This window comes from Aegilops tauschii, unplaced genomic scaffold (assembly GCF_002575655.3).
Source record: "Aegilops tauschii subsp. strangulata cultivar AL8/78 unplaced genomic scaffold, Aet v6.0 ptg000763l_obj, whole genome shotgun sequence".
NCBI lineage: Eukaryota > Viridiplantae > Streptophyta > Magnoliopsida > Poales > Poaceae > Aegilops > Aegilops tauschii.
In genome coordinates, this window is record NW_027332992.1 from 1 (window position 1) to 10,069 (window position 10,069).

Here is a 10,069-nt window from a genome sequence, read left to right on the forward strand (position 1 = left end):
CATGAGGAAGTGGTATCTCTTTAGGATCCACCCCAGCGTCAAGAAATTGGTTAATTGGTAAAGATACATGAATTTGGTGCCCCGCCCAAGAAAGAGACCCAAGTCCTAATAATCCCGCTAAGTGGTGATTCAACATGGATTCTACATCTTGGAACCAGGCCAATTTGGGAGCGCTTTGTGATAATGGAACCAACCAGCAAAAAGCATTAACGCTGCAAAAATCAATGCACCAATTGCAGTACAATAGAGTTGTAATTCACTAGTTATTCCAGATGCTCGCCAAAGCTGAAAAAAACCAGAGGTTATTTGGATTCCTCGGAAACCCCCGCCTACATCACCATTCAATATTTCTTGCCCTACTATAGGCCAAACTACCTGAGCACTGGGTCCAATGTGAGTAGGATCACTTAGCCATGCTTCATAATTGGAAAAACGGGCGCCATGAAAGTACATGCCACTCACCAAAGAAAGATAATGGAAAGTTGCCCGAAATGAGCACTAAAGACTTTTCGAGAAATCTCCTCCAAATCACCAGTATGACTATCGAAATCGTGAGCATCAGCATGTAGGTTCCAGATCCAAGTGGTAGTATCAGGGCCCTTAGCTAGTGTTCTTGAGAAATGGCCGGGGTCTGGCCCATTCCTCAAAAGATGTTTTTACAGGATCCCTATCCACAACAATTTTTACTTCTGGTTCCGGCGAACGAATAATCATTAAGTCCTCCTCTTTCCGGACAAGACATACAAAGAGACCCGCCAACTGTCTTTTTAGTGAATCTTTGAAAGATATATATTTTGAAAGATAGATTTTGGAAAGATAGATTTGAAAGATAGATATTGTGATTAGTTCTTTTCTTTACTATCTACCATCCTTCTATTTTTTTTTAGTTATTCACTGGAGCAATTATATATTGAAGTCAATCCGAGGCAAGTGTTCGGGTCTATTATGACATAAAGATTAGGTGCCTAACGGACATTGTTTATCTTGAAAAACAAATATTTCTCGACGTAAGAAAAAAATCTTTTTTATTTTTAATTTAAGAAAACTAGTGTATTTTTTTTTGAGGGCATAAGCTCCTATCTATATCTACTTTCCTTGAGCATAATATAGGGTTTTTTATTTGATTCTAAATTCCAAGATAACTCATTAGAATTATTAATAAGATGGTCCTAATATATTAGCAATATTTAGATTGCCCCCTCTTTTTATTTCAGTTTATTACTTCTATTCTAGACCCTATCCCTATGGTTTATTCTTATGAAATATCATATAAAATAGAAGGTATAAGAAATGGATATAATGAAATTCTTGATTCGATCTTACGACCTAATTTATTTGATTAATGGATCAACAACCAAACCACCCATTTTATGAAAAAGAAGGAGCATGGTCTTATTCAAATTCAAAGCGCTTCGTAATCTTCAACCAGTTCTGTGCTTCAATATAATTTCCCGGAGTAAGCGCTATAGCTTGTTTCCAATATTCAGCAGCTTGATCAAACCAAGCTTCCCGCAATTTCCGAATCACCCTGTAGAATGGCCTGTTCTCCTCGGTCGGAATAGGAAGTTCCTTCCCTTAGAACCGTACTTGAGAGTTTCCTACCTCATACGGCTCAGAAATTGCTATCTGAATTTCCCCTATCTTAACTGAATTCGATTTATCAAAAATCGATCCAATTTGTTCTTGGGTTAAGCAGAAGAAATTAATTACCTAAGTTTCAAACCCTAATTTTTATCAATAATCAGTTTGATCTTTTTTCCCACCTTCAGAAGAATGAAGCATAGATAGATATAGAGCCTTCGTTCAAATTTTCTGAAAGGTAACTATCCCGTTTTCATATATGAAATCTCTATAGAATCCTTGAAAAAGACTTTTTTCCATAAGAAAGAAAAAAGAACTTACTATCTTTGGATCTGATACTACACCGCTGCTTAATCCCTTAGTGGATCGGCTCTATTACATAAGCGGATTCCTAAATTTTGCCCCATATCATGGGATAAGTAAGCAGTTTTTTTTAGTTGTATCGACCCAGTCGCTCACTAATTGATCTTTACGGTGCTTTCTCTATCAATTTGAGAACTTTATCCATAGAGTAGTAGTATAGGCCATACTTTCTTCGTTTTTTGATTCTCGTGAAGTGTCCTTCCTTCCTACAGCTGATAGGGAAAAATCGTTGTTTTTACGATCCCTATGTAGAAAGCCCTTTTTTCTAGTATTTACTAGAAAATTTGATCCTCTCTTTTTTTTTTTCTTTCTATAGTGGAGATAGTCGCACGTAATGACAGATCACGGCCATATTATTAAAAGCTTGCGGTAAGAAGGGGTTTCGTTCTAGTGCCCGGAAATAATATTCCAAAGCCTTTGTATGCTCTCCATTGCTTGTGTGTATAAGGCCTATGTTATAGAGTATATAACTTCGATCATAGGGATCGATTTCTAGTCGCGTAGCTTCATAATAATTTTGCAAAGCTTCCGCATAATTTCCTTCGGATTGAGCCAACATCCGTTACGGTCGTTCATTCTATTCAAAAAATCTCCGTTCCAAAACCGTACATGAGGTTTTCATCTCATACGGCTCCTCCCTTCTGTACATAATAGTACTAAGCGAAATAATCTATAGAATCAAAATAGAATTAGTCCCGTCTCATTATGAACCGAAAGGGGCTGGTATTTTTCCAAGAAATCTCTAGCCAACCTTCCCACAAGAGGTTTTTCTTAACACCAATGAATTCTATTAATGCTAGAGGAAAACGATAGCTCCAATAATTTCTTTGTTCTCAACGCCTCCTATTTAGAGGAATTAGCTACTTCAACGATCTTTGATGGTTATAGGGGTATCCAAAGTACAAACCTGATGGTTGTTTGTTATCCAACCATTCTTCCCAGCCCTGATACCGATCAGGAAAGGGGTAATTTCTAACAAAGTTTTTCTCTTGTTGATTCCTATTTCTAGGTGTAGTGCTTTTCTCCCCTATGCTGCCTACGGATACTAATAGAGTAGGATTGGCCTGTAATCCATACCATACCATATCCTGTAGGTGTAACCTTTCGCTCAATACTCAAATCTACAATTGAAGTATCTGAAGCCGCATCAATCGAGGATACACGACGGAAGGAATTGTTAGTTCGCCTCACCTTCCCGAAGCGTGGGTTTGTTTGCTTTACAAATTTGGTTCTCTCTATGCCAACCCCCTCTCTTTTTCGTAAGACTGAGGTATAGGTAGGGCTAAAAAAAAGCAAAAAAAAAGAGTCAAATCGCACCATCTCTATAATAAGTAATGCCTTTTTTTCTCCTGAGGTTGTCGGAATTATTCGCAATAAAATATTGGCTACAATTGAGGAGGTCTTATCAATGAAATTTCCATTTACACGGGATCTAGGCATAATTCCCAACCCATTCTATATAGAATTGTTTTCATTCCTTCACAAAATAACATAAAAACAAACACATTCGATTCTTATAATTATAAATAGATTGATCCATATGCTCTACTCTAAATCCATATGCTTTAAATGGATAAGAGAGATAGAGATATGGATTTTCCGCTCAGCTCAAATTGTATCCTTTTCCTTCTGCTTGGACACGAAGAGATATGAAATATTTGACTAAGACTGGATTTCATTCCACTTTGCTATTTCTGAACAACAACTTATGTTATCAACTATTTCGTGTTTTCAAAGTTATTAATTGTCTCATACCCTATTTTTGATTTCGATAGTATGGTGTAGCGTATCTTATGCAAACGGAATTCTAAGGTTTCTTTATTTTATTATGCAATAAGAAGAATTCTTCCATTTTCTTTTTCTTTAGTTGCGGGAAAACCCAAATTAAAACTTTTTTTTTATAGCGAGCGCAATTTCTAGTAAAAAAATCCTGTATCCTTCCACTTAGATCAAAAGGAATTTTTCCAATAGAACTATGGAACCCCCGAGTGGTTGCGGTTGTACCTGTACTGCAGGAATAAGAAAACTCGCTATTCACTCAGTTTATTTTCCATAATAAGTTATGTAGGAGAGATGGCCGAGCGGTTCAAGGCGTAGCATTGGAACTGCTATGTAGACTTTTGTTTACCGAGGGTTCGAATCCCTCTCTTTCCGTTTTTCTTAATTCATCAACGTTAAGGATCACAATGTATCAAATCAAATAACAATTTTTTCCAGCAATAATATCTTATATTATCTTATTTTGATTTAATAGAAATTAGAAATTCTCTATAGCAAATTACTGTGGTATGTAAAATACACATAGAGGAAAAAAGAAAAAAGGATCCTAATCCTAGGTTAATCAATTTTAGCTAGTTGATGGGAAAATACAAATTAATGGTAATGGTCTTAGGGCGATTTAGTTCGGGGAAAGGGGAAGGGGAAGAAAATCTATGAACCTTTCCTTTTTCGTTAAGTTCAAGTCTGACGAGAGTAATATTCTACAACTAACAACTCATTTATTTTGAGACCGACCCACTTCCTATCTAGGATTTTATTTACTAGTCCTTTATATTCCAACGTGTCAATCGCCAAATGCTTTGGCAATTTCCCCGGGTCCGATGAAGCAATATAATTTTGAACCAGACCTTTTGATCTTTGGTTATCTTTCGTAGTAATAATATCTCGGGGTTTGCAACGAAAACTTGGTATATTGACTATACGACCATTAACTAAAATATGTCTATGGTTGACTAATTGGCGGGCCCCAGGAATGGTTGAAGCCATACCCAATCGAAAAAGGATATTATCCAAACGCATTTCAAGTAATTGTAGTAAAACCTGGCCTGTTGACCTTTTTGCTTTTCCAGCGATATGTACATATCTAAGTAATTGTCGTTCTGTCAGACCATAATGAAAACGCAATTTCTGTTTTTCTTGAAGACGAATACGATATTGCTCCTTTTTCCCAGAATTGAATTTTTTTTTAAGATTACTTCCGGATTTAGGTGTTTTTCTAGTGAGTCCTGGTAAAGCTCCCAGACGGCGTATTTTTTTTAAACGAGGTCCTCGATAACGGGACATGAAGACTCCTTTTTTATTTTATTGAAATTTCATTTTACACAATTAATTTCATTGTATTTACATTACAGAATACATCGAAATTAAAACTGAATTAAACTACAGGATAAACAGAGTAAAATCAACTAAAGTACCCAAAAAAATGGAATTTCATCAAAATCTTTATTTTTTGTATATATATTATTTATTTTATTGTTTTGTATCTAGCAAAATTGTAAGGTAAAAAAACATAAAAGATCCTGGATTCTCCATTTAATTCGGAAAAAAAGAGATTCTTGTTCGTAGAACATCGATAGAGAAAAAAAAAAGCCGACTATCGGATTTGAACCGATGACCCTCGCATTACAAATGCGATGCTCTAACCTCTGAGCTAAGTGGGCTTACATAACGGAAATAGTGTAACAAATAGAAATAGGTATAGTATAGGAAATCCGTAAAATCTCAGATATTAGTTATTAATCTTAGCTATTAACTAGTTCTAAATTTGAAGTTATACTTATAAAAATAAAAAAATACTAAAACTTCTTAAGATAAAGTTAGCTTGATATGCTTAACTATAGGATATTAAAAAATAAAATTATAGAATTTATTGGTATTTTCATTTGATCATTATAGACTTTATTATTTGTTAATAATTTGAGGATTAATATTTCACTAAGGGGAACATAGAGTCAGAGTAAATAAAATTGCTAATTCTGATTAGAAAAAAAAGAATAAATATCAAGCGTTATAGTATAATTTTGAATACTATAAAAAAGTAAGACGGGAGGTGGGGGAGATAAAACTTTTGGATATATTGATTCGGATTGAATTGCAAATACATCAAGGATAGAATCAATTCAATTCTGAATTGCAATAAGCAAGCGAGGTCTCTCAAATAGAGTCGAACTGAACTGCTAGACTACGTTGAGTGATGAACTCAATGATTCAAAAAAAAAACTAAGAGATGGATGAAATTACACAAGGAATCCTGGTCTCAAAGAAGAGGGAAATGGGGATATGGCGAAATCGGTAGACGCTACGGACTTGATTGTATTGAGCCTTGGTATGGAAACCTGCTAAGTGGTAACTTCCAAATTCAGAGAAACCCTGGAATTAAAAAAGGGCAATCCTGAGCCAAATCCGTGTTTTGAGAAAACAAGGGGTTCTCGAACTAGAATACAAAGGAAAAGGATAGGTGCAGAGGACTCAATGGAAGCTGTTCTAACGAATCGAGTTAATTACGTTGTGTTGTTAGTGGAATTCCTTCTAATTCTAAATTAGAGAAAGAGGGGTTTTTATACCTTATACATTTAATAAACACGTATAGATACTGACATAGCAAACGATTAATCACAGAACTCATATTATATTATAATTATAATATAGGTTCTTTATCTTTTTTAAAAATGAAATTAGAAATGATAATGATTATGAAATAAAAAACTCATATCATAATTTTTTTTTTCATTATTGTGAATCCACTCCAATCGAATATTGAATAATCAAATTCTTCAATTCAAATTCAAAGTTTTCGAGATCTTTAAAAAAGTGGATTAATCGGACGAGGACAAAGAGAGAGTCCCATTCTACATGTAATACTGACAACAATGAAATTTCTAGTAAAAGGAAAATCCGTCGACTTTATAAGTTGTGAGGGTTCAAGTCCCTCTATCCCCAAATCCTCTTTTATTCCCTAACTATACTATATTATTATTATTTATCCTCTTTTTTTTCTTTTTATCAATGCAATGGGTTTAAGATTCATTAGCTTTCTCATTCTACTCTTTCACAAAGGAATGCGAAGAGAACTCAATGGATCTTATCCTATTCATTGAATAGATTTCTTTTTTATTAGAGTATCGGCAAGAAATCTTGGTTATTCACTCTATTTTTAAGTTTTATTTAAGTAAACCATGCACAATGCATAGGACTACCCCCCCATTTTCAAATTTTAAATTTGAAATACTTTAATTAATTTTTAGTCCTTTTAATTGACATGATACAAATACTCTACTAGGATGATGCACAAGAAAAGGTCAGGATAGCTCAGTTGGTAGAGCAGAGGACTGAAAATCCTCGTGTCACCAGTTCAAATCTGGTTCCTGGCAGAGAAAAAAAAAAGATCCACCGAATAGGTATTGATCCAAATACCTCGAGATGGATTGTGATACATATTCATTAATAATATTTATTCATCTAAGTGGATAAATCTATAATATAAATATAGAGGCACTTCTTTTTAAAGAAGTTTTAAAATATATCTTTTCTTTATGATAAAGAAGGGGGTGAGATTCCCCTTTATTTTTTTGCGTTTCTTAATTTTGTATTCCGCTATTCCGACGAATATTTTTTTAGTCTTGCTTATCTTTATCTTATCTTATTTTCCTAGTTGTGCTAAGTAATGTGCGCGGTACAAAGTTCCTGGTAGAGAACTTCTTTGAGTCATCCTATTTTTCTGTTCATATGAAGGAAATTAATATGCGATTTTCAAAATAGGGGAATCCAAATGAAACCCTTTTTTTGCTCAGTCTATCTGGAATGCTTTTGTATAATTAGGAATTAATTATAAATAGGTATTCCGTTTCATCTAGGAAAAGAACCTAAAAATATTCCTTGACTTGAATAAAATCTGGAGTTGTGTTGTATAAGTGAGCATGAATTTCTTATCATTCAATGAGCATCTTGTATTTCATAAAAATTGGGGGTTATATAATCCTTACGTAAGGGCCAGCCTATCCAACTTTCAGGCATTAGGATACGTTTAAGGCGCGGATGATTATCATAAGAGATTCCCACCATATCATAAGATTCGCGTTCTTGAAATCGGCACTTCTCCAAATCCAGAAGACAGACGGAATTCTAGGATTATCCTTTTGGGCAAAGACTTTTATGCAGACTTCTTCTGGATTATCTATACCATATTGTATTCTCGTAAGATGATACACGCTAGCTAAAGATCCACCGGGTGCTACATCATAAGCACATTGGGAGCGTAAATAATTGTAACCATATACATATAAAATGACAGCAATGGAATCCCAATCCCCTGCTTTTATTTGTAAAGTCTCTATTCCTCGGTGATCAAAGCCCAAAGATCTATGAACCACCTCATGTTTGACTAGCCAATTAGATAACCAACCCTGCTGCATTGTCTTCATCTCTCCCTCTTTGTATAAATATTTCACATTTCGGATGCAAGTTTGAAAGATTGCCCTGCTTTTTATTTTTCTACACAAAAGAGCCCCTCTCCTAATTCACTATTTGTAGGAAGTACTGAACTTTTGGATTTGAAAAAAGTTTCAGAAGATATATCTAATGTAGATGGTGATTGATAGAGCAATTCTTGCTCATAAGTTCCTGTATGAGTACTGCGCCTAACATAAAGCTTGTGACTGGTAGTAAAACATCTATTTTTATTTTGAGATAGAGTTCGATCCTCAACTATTTCTCGCGATATCTTCTTACGAAGTTTTGTTAGGGCATCTATAACTGCCTCCGGTTTAGGTGGGCAGCCCGGCAAGTAGACATCCACAGGAATTAACTTATCAACTCCCCGAACAGTACTATAGGAATCCGTACTGAACATTCCCCTGTAATAGTACAGGCTCCCATAGCAATGACGTATTTTGGTTCAGGCATTTGCTCGTATAATCTCACTAAAGAGGGAGCCATTTTCATTGTTACCGTACCGGCTGTTAAAATTAGGTCTGCTTGCCTAGGACTGATCTTGGTACCAATCCATAACGATCAAAGTCGAATCGTGAGCCTATTAATGAAGCAAATTCAATGAAACAACAACTGGTACCGTATAGAAGGGGCCATAAACTGGAGAGTCTTGACCAATTCGAAAGATCATTTGGTGTAGTTGAAATAACAGAATTGGAACTTGTTTGGTCAAGTAAGGGGAAACTCAATCAAATTCATAACTGTCTCAATAGAATCTTTTCCTTCTTTTTTTTTGTCTAAATATTCAGTTAAGACCATTCCAAGGCTCCTTTTCGCCATGCATAAACTAAACCAACAACTAAGATAAGCACGAAAATCAAAGCTTCGATAAAAACGGATACACCCAATACGTCGAAACTCATTGCCCAAGGGTATAGAAAGACGGTTTCCACATCAAAAACAACAAAAACGAGCGCAAACATATAATAGCGTATTCGGAATTGTACCCAAGCCCCTCCCATGGGTTCTATACCCGATTCATAACTAGAAAGCTTCTCTGGTCCTTCACTAACCGGGGCTAAAAGTCCTGAAATCGAAAATGCCAAAATAGGAATAAGGCTTGCTATTATTAGAAATGTCCAAAAAATATCATATTCGTGAAGCAGAAACATAATGTACTCCCATTAATGTGGAATAGGCGGAACTTAAATTAGTCAATTCAATTCAGCATTGTCAATTTATCCAGAACTTCTCTCTTTTCCTCGGTGAAACAAGAATCTTTTTTGTTCAAACAAAAGCGCTTAGTTTAGCCTTTGTTTCCTCTGTGCTGCATCTTCTTTAAAGATTCATCCAATGGAATCCCAACTCCCTTTCTTTTGGATTTCCATTCTATTTAGATATGGTGTATGTAGATCTAATTCTTATATAAAGAAAACTTTCTCGTTTCACTTTGTCTCGCTTTCTCTAGAATCTCTAGAAAAAAGAATAGCTCTATCCTTTATTTAATATTTAATAATAAAATAATAAGAGACTATTAAATAAAAATGAGAATACTACTAAATTAGAACCTAATTAAGATAGTAGGACTAATCTATGCAGTATAATTAATGAGAAGTAATACTATAAAATAAAAATAAAGAACTCTATTTCAGAACTATGAGACAGAATATTCTGTTTTCTTATTTACTCTTTACTTTATTTTTTCTATTTAAAGTTGATCAATTTACATAATGTATCTATAAACAAAGTAATAAATATACTTAAAACAAAGTAGGAATTCGCAAAATGGATAAAATCATTGCAGTTATTATAGGGAAGTCTAGAGATATCCTATTTGAAGGAGGACGGGATTCAAATCAGGGAAAGGATCCTTTCTTCTATTGATTTGATAGAAATTCGTTTTTCTTTTCCTGTCTGT

At 34.6% G+C, this 10,069-nt stretch overlaps 3 non-coding genes across 3 annotated transcripts; 2 read left to right on the forward strand and 1 right to left on the reverse strand.

The window, feature by feature from the left end:
• The first annotated feature begins 4,011 nt into the window (after positions 1-4,011).
• TRNAS-GGA (transfer RNA serine (anticodon GGA)) lies at positions 4,012-4,098 on the forward strand. Its single transcript has one exon. It is a non-coding gene; the product is annotated as a tRNA-Ser (tRNA).
• A 1,213-nt stretch (positions 4,099-5,311) lies between these two features.
• On the reverse strand, positions 5,312-5,384 carry TRNAT-UGU (transfer RNA threonine (anticodon UGU)). The gene has a single exon. It is a non-coding gene; the product is annotated as a tRNA-Thr (tRNA).
• A 1,637-nt stretch (positions 5,385-7,021) lies between these two features.
• On the forward strand, positions 7,022-7,094 carry TRNAF-GAA (transfer RNA phenylalanine (anticodon GAA)). Its single transcript has one exon. It is a non-coding gene; the product is annotated as a tRNA-Phe (tRNA).
• Positions 7,095-10,069: the final 2,975 nt, after the last annotated feature.